A 9667-nucleotide genomic window follows, 5' to 3' on the forward strand; every position below is an offset into this window, starting at 1 on the left:
AGAGTATACACATACAAGATAATGCATGAGTGTTGTGGTTGCCCGCCAGAAACACAAATTGACTTCTTCAGTTTTAAGCCACATTTTTATGATAAACCTTTAGATCTTGGTTTTTAACTATATCTTTTAACTGGATGAAGGATTTTAGTCATCGGATGTCTGGATCTTAAGTTGTCAGAGAAACAAGCTGAGCAAACGTTAGCAGCAGCTCGGCTAACAGTGTCAGAGAAACACTGACTTTTTACATGTAACTGCTTTATTCAGTGTTTTTACTGGTTTTAATCCCTGTGTACGTTTGTTTTGGAGAGGAGGAGACCTCTGCAGATAATTCGGCTCCCAGTAAAAACATCCTGAACGATGAACACTGGAGTAATCCTATGTATTTGTCTGTGTGTATGTGTGCTTGAGTAGTGACAACACAGCTGGCTGAGCTTGAAATCACATGATGAAATACTAGCATATCGATGGGTGACTATTTAATTACTGTTTTCCATAAATCTGTATCTTGCAAGCATATCTTTTCTGATGTCTTCTGTGTTAGAACAACATTATTGCCTACTATTAAAGATACTGGTGTCTCACTGCTGTAGATCAGGAAAACTGTTCAGCTGGACATCTTCTACCAGTTTATCAGTTGACAGCAAACTTTTCGGCTCATTGTAGCTCACTCTGCATACAACACAGAAAAAGATTAGTTCACTTCATGTTTCAGGTTCTAAATAGTAGAGATGTGCAGAAAGGCCAGGATTTGTATTTGTATATTTTGAGGCAGCAAAATTCTTTGTATTTGTAATTGTATTCGAAAAAAGTGAAAGGAGGCTTAAAAATCCTGTTTTTGTTGTTATTACACTTTTAATTTTAGAAAATTAAAGTGTTACAATAAGTGTTCATGAATAAACTACCTTATGAAGGAGGTCCTCACACCAGGTCTCAAACTGGAGTCTCCCAGATCATAGACGACTGTGCTGACTACTGAGTTAGAACTTCACTCATCACCTTGTTGTAGACAGACCTCTACCTATTTATACACCCATAACACAGAGACAGCACACCGTGTAACGTGTAGGGAAGAACTTCAAAGGTGATTATTGCTTTGCACTTTTCAGTTATTGCCTATTTTTTACAACTTTGTGGAAAGGAGAAGGGGAACAACAGGTTATGGAGAGGTTATCCCTTCTCAAGGGTGCTCTCAAGGGTTATCCCTTGAGAGCACTTTGCATGTGTCAGTAGCTCAGCTTTATCTCTTGGGAACACCCCCAACTTCGGGAGTGATGTCCAAATTAGGAAATGTGCAACATGTAGCAGGTGGATGTGACTCCCCTTGTTAAGACCTGCTGATAGATGTAACAGTGGAGCAGAGGAGAGACACCGAGATAGTTTTCTTCCCGAAAACAAATAATTTTAAAATATTTGTCTGACACAAATATTCATAAAAAAACCCCACTATTTGTGCTTTGCCAAATAACCTATTTGTATTTGGGCACACCCCTACCAAATACATACAGCTATTGGCAATTTTAAGGTATCCCACTGCAGTAGGTATAAAGAGGTGAAGGTTTTATTGTCAGCCTAAAAAGCAAAATTGTTCTTCCCATGGTCATAATGTTACAGCTGATGTGTTGTGTGAAGATATATTGTCACAGCATGCAGTCAGTGAGGATTAGTCTGGTGCAGATTACTAAAATATAGTTAAACATGTCATTTATCTTGGTATCTCTAGTATAGTAAACTACCACTTAGCTAGCATTTTAGTCTTAAGTATCGTGTAAGCTAATGATACAGACACAAATGTTAGTATATTAACCTAACATTAAGCTAGTTAGCATTGCTCAGTAACAAGTTGCTAATAAAATAAACATGGACTTTTATTAGGGTAACGTTACTGGCAAGATTATGGTTAACAAAGCTGTAACTTACGTTAGTGAACTAACATTAACTTATTCAAGATTTTTTTTGACTCAGATCCATTCAAACAAGAAGGGATGCTGTTGAAAAGACTGGCTTGGACCCGGAAACAGTCGGTATGTCACGACTTACGTCAGACTTAACAACCTGGATAATGGGCTGTTCAAGCAACCCACACAGTGACCAGGGATTTCAGGGATCTGTGCTCCCCGATTGCCAGTCTGCCTCTGAATTTAGGGAAGGCTTAGCCTTGTTCTTTTTTTTACAACAATATTCAATGGATAGAGTATTTAAATAGCAGACGTCTCATTTTTAGCCTGCGATGACTGTCTCTTTGATTTAAAAGACAAACGTCACCAGCTGCAGATTATATCAGCTAATTATTAATAATTCTGCAATGGCTGAAATGAAACTTTTGCTTGTTGTTAATGTGCTCTCTGCAAACTGGTATGTGTTTCTCTGCACCACTCTCAGTGGACTGTGTGTTTTTGTTGTTCAATAGGATCAACAAAGTGGCGACTCTTCTCTAGAGAATTGATGTTGTTGATCCAGCCAATGTCAAGGGGAAGCTCCCCGTTAAACTTTCATTCACATCATATATTAATCTCAAGAGTTGTTGGAGACAAAACCAGAGCTAAAAGAAGAGTGAATATTGGACTTAAATTCATCAGGCAGACACAAATAAGACTTCAAATGAATGCAAATGTTGCTGGAAGTGTAAATAGGCAACTGATTGCTAGCATACTCACCTACCTAACTCCACCAACTTTGTAACATAATAGAAATTAGCAACAATGGGTTATCATTGACTCATTTTAGAGTCAATTTCAGCCTCTCTTAAACAGAGAATGGAGAAATGTCTAGCTGCTGAGTCTTTTCCGAGTGTTGTACAATCACCAATCTCTAGAGAAATGATCTAGTTGATCCTGCCAATTTCAAGGGAATCTGCCAGTTAAACTTTCATGCACATCATACGAATATAATATATTTTAAGTTTATCAACTCGATAAGTCTGCATCAGGACCCCCAGTATTTTGATCAAGTGGCTCATGAAAAAAAAGTGGAAAATAAGTAAAAGTCAGTAGCCTCCAGCTATTATTCTAATGTGTCAGATACATTTCATATCTTCGTCTGCTCAGCTCATTTTCAAGTTGTATATTGTACATGTTGTCAATATTAATTTGGCTGCCACTAAAAATCATAGTGTTTTTGCCCTCTCAGCTAGGAATAGTTTATTACAAATCTTTTAGTTATTTGTAATTTTAAATATTTGCAAATGCTGAAAGCTGAATTAGTTTTAATGAGTGATTTGAAAAGATTGGAATTTAAGAAGCAGATTTCTGATGCTATTTCAGTAAAATGATTGTTGCTGTTATATTTTTGTATGCTTTTGTAATGCAGTGTATTTCTGGTCTGAATGCCCATTTAGTCAGTTAACTCTACTTACTCTCATCAGGGTGAAACGACAGGCTGTCATCTCATTTCAATCATACTGTATTTTGTGTTTCTGTGCAGCTGATAACAATACAGTTTGTGACTGGCATCTTTCTGATCTGTTCTCAGTCATGTTGTCATGTCACTATATACTCAAGCAGTCATCTCAAGTCATAAACATGAAAATATGTCAATGTATCGAATGATCGGCTTCAACATGTGAGTGAGTGAATGGATTCAACACAAACTGGCTGCTCATCATTTCTGCTATACACACCAACTGTGTCTATGAATCATATATCTGCATTTATTCTTCCCATTCACACCTAATTGTATAACTGGCATTTTCTGATGGAGGTAGCTTTTAGCAGCAGGGCAAGCATTTATCTATGCCTTTAGTCTGACGTAAGTAGGCTGAAGTTGACCATTTTCTGGTCTGACATAAAAAGAGAATAATGGAGAACAATTCATTATAACAATTAATAGCACATAACACTATTTGTTTACATCCTAACATGTTTATTAATGTATAGGTATGGTATTACACAAAGAGACATTGCAGTAGCTTATGGGAGTTAGCCGTTGAGAGGGGAAGTTGGTGAGCAGCTTTCTTCTTCATCTTCCCTCCCTGCTGTTCATGCAGTCATCCACAACTGGGCCAGTCTTTCCCAGTGCGCTCCCTGCCAGGTCATTCTTCATGCATGACAGAGGCCACTGCTGCCACACAAGGCCCACACATGTACCAGGCTCTAGCCCAGTTTAAACCAAGCAGGAGTGGTTGAGGTTGGTAATGCTTGGTCTTATTACAATTATCATTCAAACACTCACATGACATCTCTAAAATCATCAAAAATGACAGGTACCCTGTACCTCACCTTGTTTTTCCCTGATGTTGACGTCCTGTACGGTTGACGTTTTTTATGAAAAAATAAGAAATTCAAAGAAGCGCAGTTAGACTCAGGGTGAAAAGAGTTTAACTTTTCCAAGAATGTAAGCTGCACTATTAAATTCAATGGATCAATGGATCAAAGGACTATGTTAAATGTGAAAGGGGTTGCTCTATCTATCACCAATTCTGCAGTTCCCCACAGCTCTACAGATCCTTTCATGGTCTTTCTGCTTTGGTTTTCTGGATACCTGTTAGCGACTAGCTGGTGAATATAACAGAACATTTAGCAGCTAGCAGAGCTTTATCACAGCTTAAAGGAAAATGAATATTGGACTTACTTTCATCAGGTGGACGTAAACAGGACTCCAACTGAATGCAAATATCACTGAAAGTGTATATAGGCAACTTATTGCAAGCATGTTCACCAACCCAACTCCACCAACTTTGTCACATGATACAGCTTTTTCTGCTGCTCCCAAGTGGCCAAAAATTCAATTAATGGAGCCTTAAATTTGAACTTTGTTAAATGAAAATTCTGTGCATTTACAGCATCAAGCCACATTACATTCTATTCTGTTTTTTTCCTGGCTGTTCATGGTTCAACTGGAACACACATCCAGCTCTCTAACATAATAAGCAAACTAAAATCCCTCAATGTCTGTCGGACAATGGAGAAACTCCTCACAACTGGGAGACCTCACAACAAATTGTGAACATTGACGAAACAAGAATATCTCCAACAACAATAAAGTAGTAAATCCTTAGAAAAACATTAACCACTGTTTTCAAATTTTATTTGAAAGTTGTAGTTTGATTGATGTCCATATGTGCACATCATGTTCTGGTGGTACAAACAGGATATAAATTGATTTCTTGCTGATGAAATGTCAGAACAGTATAGTGTCCTGTCAGTATAAGAACATGGTGTATGGAGTATGTGTCGGCCTAGCTCCAAAGACTGGCAACATGGGTAAACAGCTAGCCTGGCTCTGTCCAAAGTTCAACAAGACTAAGACCATGTCTGCACTAAGCCGGCTAAATTCGTAAACGTACCTTCTTCTCTCCACTTTGGCCCTCTGTCCAGACTAAAATGACATTTTCTCCTCTGAAAACGGAGCTTTTCCAAAATATCCTCCAGAGTGTGTAAATGTGTATGGGGAAAACGGAGCTGTGTAGAAACGCTGTCAAATTGCCGAAGGAACAGATGGTGGCAGTAGCACAGCATCTCATTGTTTTTCATTGGAAGAGGAAGAAGAAGAAACACAACGAAAACAACAGCAGTGGTGGACAGCCTCATGCAGGTGTTGTTCTCTTTATTGTCTACTTTTACAGCTTTTTTTATAGTTAAACGTAGCTATCTACCACCTTTCTCTGCTGAAACTGTTGTAATCTGCTTTCAATAAACTAAAGGTCAAGAAGCTGCCGTGGAAATGGAAATAGTATACCATTTCTTCTTCACTGATTTTCTGTGGGACTTGCTTGTCTGTTCTCTGCACATGCTCAGTAGGAGGAGAATTACCTGTTTTGGCATTTTGATGTGGATGGAGATATTTGCTGTAATGAGCTGAAACTCCTGCTGTGGATGCATGTTGTTTTTGCTTGAAAATGGAGTTTTACAATTTAAACAGCTAGACATAGTTTCAGAGTCTACAGTCATACTAGGAGCTCTTTAAAGCTGTACTTAGGCACAAGCTAAATCTAAATGCTAATGTCAGCTAACATGCTAACATGTCACAATGACAATGCTAACATGCTCATGCTAAGCAGTTATGTTTAGCATGTTCACTATCTTAGTTTAGCATCTTAGCATGGACAAATTGAAATATTGACCTGATGATGGCACAAGATGAAGAATCAGGGGATCAACAAAGTTATTACAATTCAACCTTCAGGGGGAGATGATTGTCTGAACCACATTTCATGGCAATCCATCCAATAGTTGTTGAGACATTTCACTCAAATTAGTAGAGTTCATCCTCTGTGCACTTTGGATATCCTGTTCCAAACGCCATGGCAATCTATCCAGTAGTTTTTGAGATATTTTAGTGTGGACCAAAGTAGTGGACCGACTATTGGTAGGCATTTTTTTAACTTTGGACAGAATCAGGCTGGCTGTTTTCCCTGCTAATAGTCATAATGCTAAACTAAATATGTCCTGACTCCAGAGCTGTATTTAAAAACACATAAAAAACCCACACTGAGACACTAAAAAGTAAGCATATCTAGAGGTCATGTACCCCTGTAATACAACATTGAGTTGTGACTAGACTGAGCAGATGAGAGATGATATCATTTCTCCTGACACACTTTAACACATCTTACATTTGAATTCAGAGATGAGGACATGTGCTTTCTCACACTTGCAGCTCTACTGCAAGGACTAAAATACAGCATGGCAATACAATAGAAACATATGGTGACAGGACCCATAAAGATAAAGATACCACTGGTTACTATAAATACTGTACAGACCCACACATTCACAGGCCCCTTGTGAGAATGATGTCATTTCTCATGGGGAAATGAGCAGTGCCATTGCACATCTGTGCAGGACCAGGTGTCCCACTTATTGTATATGTCCCAGCAGAGTGTGTGTGTGTGTGTGTGTGTGTGTGTGTGTGTGTGTGTGTGTGTGTGATTGGCCAGGAGGTGAAGTATTCACAGCATTGTCATGACTGCAGGAGGGGGAGAAGAATCAAAGACAGACTGCAAGGGCAGCAGAGAGTAGTAGAGGTGAGAGAGAAAGGCAGAGAGAGTAAGAAAGTGACATGAAACATTAATAATTTATTTCTGCTTTTAAAAATTCATTTTATTCATAAGATTAAAAAGGTTTATTTCTATTTGCTAGTATAACATGCAGCTGAACTATGAAACCAGAAAAACACGACTCGAAGTTTTTCTGTGGATTTAGAGTTCTTGGACATAAAGAGCCAGGTGTTTTTGTATGTTTTTAACATTAAATGGCCTGTATTTTACTTTACTGTGTAACATTTTCCAACATATGCTGATTTATTTCCTACATTCAAGCCTCTGCTGGAGTAGACTTCACTCTGTAAAAGATTTTGCTGTGAAGATATTCCATTGCAGTGAATTCATCGCCTTCTTTGTCGGTTATGTTACTGCCATGTGGTTAGGCATTTCCAAGTAGGACTACTTGGAAAACTCTCACTGATGGTGCATTAAAGGAGCTCTGATATAAGACATCAGAGTTGGCTTCTGAACAGCAAACTTCTAATGCAAGAAACTACCAAACTAAAACTAAAACAAGCCTTCCATCTCTGTGTCAAAGCCACAATGATATTTGACGATATTTAATGTGAAACAGCATTTTCTAGAGTCTTGCATTTTGCACCATTGTCTCACATAGCAGAGCCTTAATACTTATTATGCAAGACTCATGAGTGTTATATTCCCTCATAACAGATTAAAGATGATCCTAAAACTCAAATTATGCAGTGGGTTGATGCTTTCTTTTTTCCTTTATTTTCTTTTCTTTTATCCGTTCAGATCCCTTCCAGGCCTGAGTAACTAATTCATCTTTCTGAGAATAGACACAATACAATATTACCAACCTTGATAAATCGCAGTTTACATTTCAAAAAAGATAATCATTAAAGCTAATAACTTCAACATTTTGGTAAAGACGAGGCTAAACAAGTGTCAAATGACCATAGAGAAGCAGAATGCAGAGCACACTAAACATATTTCAAATAAAAGTTTATGTTAAGTTCAATTTCCTCAATATTCATAAATGTGGAACATAATCTATTGTAGCCTAATCACTCTAACCCTGTTAGTGTAAACCAGTCGATGACAAATCATTATTGAAGAAGCGACTGTGTCGGGAGAAAAAGGCCAATTAAAGGTTACTGCAGTGAATGTAAATAGTCCGTGTTCTCTCCCCATTGGAACCCATTAGCATTTTATAGTGTTCAGAGGACTAAAGCAATGCAGAGCTAATCTATTTTACAGTGCTGATAAAAGCAAAAACAAAACAGCCAGAGCGAAGAGAAACGTGATTTTTTAAAACTTCTTTATCCAGGGATAATTGGCAGAGCACCATATTCTTTTTCTGCAAAACTCATACATGCAGACTTTAATGTCAATCATAGGCTCTAATCTGAACCATCTATAGCAGGTATGCAAATATGTTTTTTAAAATTAAAGATCCACTAATGACGCCAATGCCAGCAAAACGCACTGATGTAAAGAAATCAGGATGGGGTTGATTAAATTTATTATAAAGCTCTCAGTATAACTGTGTGCTACAAAGAGTCAACAAGTTGTCCATAACTAGGGAGTAGGTTCAGGTTTATATCTGTTTCTAAGTTAATAAAATATCAGGATTTTGTTAGTTCCTAGGTTAACCTATTTATTTATCAAATCTTTTATCTCTCCTTTCTTTTTATTAGAAATGTGCAAAAATTCAGCCAGTAGTTTCTAATTTTTAGCCAGTATTACTTTTACAGGTTTAAATGACCAAACAGCTAGGGCCCCCTGATAGCCAAGGGGTTAACAGTGCTGACCATGAGCTGCAATGTCCCCAGTTCATGTCCAGCCAGAGACCTTTCATGCATGTAGTGCCCCATTTCTCCCCCTACCTGCCCGCTGTCATCTCTCTGCTGTCAATTCTATAATAAAGGCACAAAATGCCCCAAGATATCTTTGAACGATCAATCGGCTGTAGCCAATTAGCATTTATATTGTAAATAACTTGCCAAAACACCAATGAGGAACTTGGTTAGTTGTCTGGTTGACATGTTTTCTATAAGCCAATGTCTTTACTTGTCTTTAGATTGTTAATGACGTAAATTAAGCACCACTCTGTAACATCACTTTACAATTGCAAGTGGACGGTGTGTTTTTATGGTTCAACTACACCAAGAGAATGATGTAATTTTTAATTTCAGTTACAAATGTTGAAAGCTGATCCAAGTGTTCATTGGTCAAGCAGCTGCAGTATGAGCATACAGGTTTAGTGTGCATATCTCTGTATCCATTCTTCATTGAATTTTCTGTTGTCTTGATCAACTTTTCTTTGCCAACCTTGAGAACTACAAGACAACAAGAACAAACTGAAGTTTATGTCTGGCCTCCAGTATTTAAATCCCTGTGGCTTTTCCATTGGTTCTCTTCAAGTGGTCTATTTACCAATGACTGATGACGACCTGAACACTAACACCTAGTAAATACAACCTTGTCATGTGATATTTTGTGACTGTGCAAGTTGACAAAGATCACTGGAAAGCACCTTTAAACAAGTAACCACTGTGCAGTGGATTGTGGGATACTGACTGCAGACACCAGTTAGGCAGTTTAGTAAAAGAAGGCTGCATCTCTGAGCCACATTATTGGAATGAGACAGCCATGTTGATCCAAGTCACTGTTACTACTGTTGGTTAGTCAGAGCAGCCTCTAAACAGTTTTAGATTGAAAGGC

General features: G+C 38.0%; 1 long non-coding RNA gene across 1 annotated transcript; it reads right to left on the reverse strand.

Moving 5' to 3' along the window:
• Positions 1 to 3878: 3878 nt before the first annotated feature.
• On the reverse strand, positions 3879 to 6978 carry LOC121899825. The gene is made up of 3 exons (XR_006096789.1): positions 4567 to 6978; positions 4215 to 4239; positions 3879 to 4088 (listed from the first exon to the last, which is right to left on the reverse strand). It is a non-coding gene; the product is annotated as an uncharacterized LOC121899825 (long non-coding RNA).
• Between the last annotated feature and the right edge of the window lie 2689 nt (positions 6979 to 9667).

The sequence above is a fragment of the Thunnus maccoyii genome, chromosome 1 (assembly GCF_910596095.1).
Source record: "Thunnus maccoyii chromosome 1, fThuMac1.1, whole genome shotgun sequence".
Taxonomy (NCBI): domain Eukaryota; kingdom Metazoa; phylum Chordata; class Actinopteri; order Scombriformes; family Scombridae; genus Thunnus; species Thunnus maccoyii.